We start from the raw sequence: 2,691 nt of genomic DNA, 5'->3' as shown, positions 1-2,691 counted from the left end.
TTCCGGCCAGTTTTGCAGTTTTGTGTGGTGTGGGGTGTTTTGTGGGTTTTTGGTGGGTTTTTTGGTTTGTTTTTTCTTCCTGCAATACCTTTGTATTTAGAAAGCCTATGACTTGGAGCTCCTCATACTGAAAGCGGCTAGTGGACATGAGGGGGTTTTCTCATTGCCCCAGAGCTTTTAAGTCAATTTGATCTTCTGTTCAGTCTCCTTGGTCTGTTCTTGGAACATCTGTTTCCAAAATAACTGGCACAGTATGGTTTAGGAGGATTGAGTTATCTAATCACATCAGGTCTGTTCACCATGATGTTAAATACTCACAGGTCATCTCTGATTAAATTAAGATGGTTCCTTTTCTCCTTTTTCTGTAATTTTCTAAAAGATTGAATAATTATAGGAAAGCCAGCAAAAACAGTACCAGTGCCGATTCTGACAACCTGCTTTTATGTTATCATAGGATAGTTTATTAGCAACAAACCTGTAGTATTGTTGAATGCCATTCATCCCATAACATCTGTTTTTCTCAGTTTATGTAAACCCTGAACACTACTAAGGTGTCTTTTTTAATAGACAGTATAAAATACCTTTTATTTTCTCTTACATTAGCATGTAACTTAAACTTTTATACTGGACTTCTTTAATTACCTGAATGGTGTTTACCTTGATAAAGATCTTGGGAGCTTTTCATGCACAGGCTAGACAGCTAGATATAGGAATGAATTGGTAAGCCCCTGCTCGTGCCCACTTCTCTGCCCCTCACACCTTCCAATAAAAAAAACCCCAACAAACAACCAAAACAATCAGAAACCAAATCATCTCCCACTGAAAACTCTTCTCTTTGGCCTGAAATCTCTTATCAGGCTGGCAAGAGTTAAGTATTTAATCTGCTTCACAGAAAAATTTAAGGTTTAGAATACGCTGAAAACCTTATTACCCGCATAGTTAGAAATCATCAAACCTGTAAATGTATTCTTCTCCTGTTACACCTAATGATGTTCACACCAGTATTAGTAATCCCTTTTTTCCAACATCAAACTGTTTTCTTTAAATTTGTATGGAGAAGTCTGGAGTTACATCATTTTTGCCTGCAATATGCTCACAGAATTAGTGGAACATTTTATCCTTCCATGGCCTGTGTAGGCTGGAAGTCTTGAAGAGCTTATCTCACTTTAATGTTATAGAAGATATGCAATGGAAATGGTTTTGACAAACTGTCATAAGTACTGATGTTTAGAAAAAGTATTCTAACACTGTTTTAGTTATGATATCGACTAAACATAGATTCAATCCTTTAAAATATTATTGCATGTAGGACCACAATATACCTTTGCTGTAGATGAATGTCTCCATTCTACTGCAGCAAACTGAAGCATAGAGAAGCTTCTCGTAGATGTTCTCTGCTGCCTTCTCTTTCTCTTTGGTGCTCATTTGGCCTGTTACTAGGCAAGTAAATAAAATTTTTTTTTTCAATGAGTTGAGATGCCGTCAGGAATGCATCTTTTTCTAAGAAAGATTCTGTCGCATCGTGTTTAGACCTCATCTAACACTTCAATAATTTCTAAGATTGAGAGGTTTTGGGTGCGTTAAAGAATGTTAGAGATGGATGGAAGAAGTTAGAAGGTCTCTAGTGAATTAGTGGTAGGTAAATAATCAGATAGTGTATTTTGCTGTTCAGGTAGTGGTTTTAGCTATGTAGTATGGTTAGTTTTGTATGTTACTGCAAAGCCTACTGAAATTCTTGGTGACCTGCCCACTGACTATTGCCTTGGGTAAAGAACGTTGCTTGATCACAGCTGCTTCCACTATGATGTGCTGGAGCCGAAGAGCCATTTCCAAAGGCTGTGGTGGTGAACTGGCCACAATGCTTGATCATCCTGCAAAAAAGGACTTCTTCATACGTTTCAGAAACAGATATGTCCTTTGCTTTCTAGGAACTGCTGCGCCTCCCTGTGAGCAGAAATGCAGTCTTTCTGCTACCTTTCTCGTTACCAGCCTGGAGGCTGGGAAAAGAAGACTTGTGGGTTGTTGCTCTGGGGTGTAACGGACTGTGACCGCTCTGTGCCAGAGCCGCTTGCCAGGAGGGTTTCCTATAACATCTGAAAGTGACAGTTAGTTGTTAGTCTCAGGGGTTTTAAGACCTTACCCTCAATATGCCAAGTCTGGTTTTGATTCCCTTGTTGAGGCTGTCATAATGTTCGTATGCACGTTTGTGATTCTATCATACCGCCGTCATTGTAGTCACGAAGCAATCTGCGCTCTGGCTGAACCATGCTGGGGATATTTACCCATTTCAGGTGACTTTTTTCTAACTGGATGATAATTGTTACTGTGGTAGTAGCAATACTGATAAGTTTATACATGAAGTATCCTAAGGTAATTATCTAGGTTGATGATAATCAGACGTGACCTTTTAATAGGCTATAAGGTTTACCTGAATATCTTTTACTGGCTTTGACCTATTTTGAAGTAGTATGGGCCTAGTCTTGCAAGTGTTTTTTTCCATGTGATTTTACCCATCTGCTTGAAGCTGCATACATGAATGGCTGGTTCATTAAAAAACAGTTTAGTTTCTTGAAAAAGCACAAAAATATACCACTTAAAACCAAAACAAAGCAAAAAAAAAAGCCAAACTCCCCCCCCCCCCCCCCCAAAAAAAAAAAAAAACACACACAACACACCCACCACAACCACAAA

General features: G+C 38.8%; 1 protein-coding gene across 1 annotated transcript in view; it reads left to right on the top strand.

Moving 5' to 3' along the window:
* Nucleotides 1-2,691, top strand: part of LOC104167787 (neurexin-1) — a gene marked incomplete at both ends in the record, with an annotated part of 50,781 nt that overhangs the window by 15,977 nt on the left and 32,113 nt on the right. The window lies entirely within an intron of this gene.

This window comes from Cariama cristata, unplaced genomic scaffold, assembly GCF_000690535.1.
Source record: "Cariama cristata isolate BGI_N322 unplaced genomic scaffold, ASM69053v1 scaffold40519, whole genome shotgun sequence".
NCBI classification, from domain to species: Eukaryota; Metazoa; Chordata; class Aves; order Cariamiformes; family Cariamidae; genus Cariama; species Cariama cristata.
Note: the sequence above shows the minus strand (reverse complement) of the source record. Positions and strands in the feature narration are given on the sequence as shown.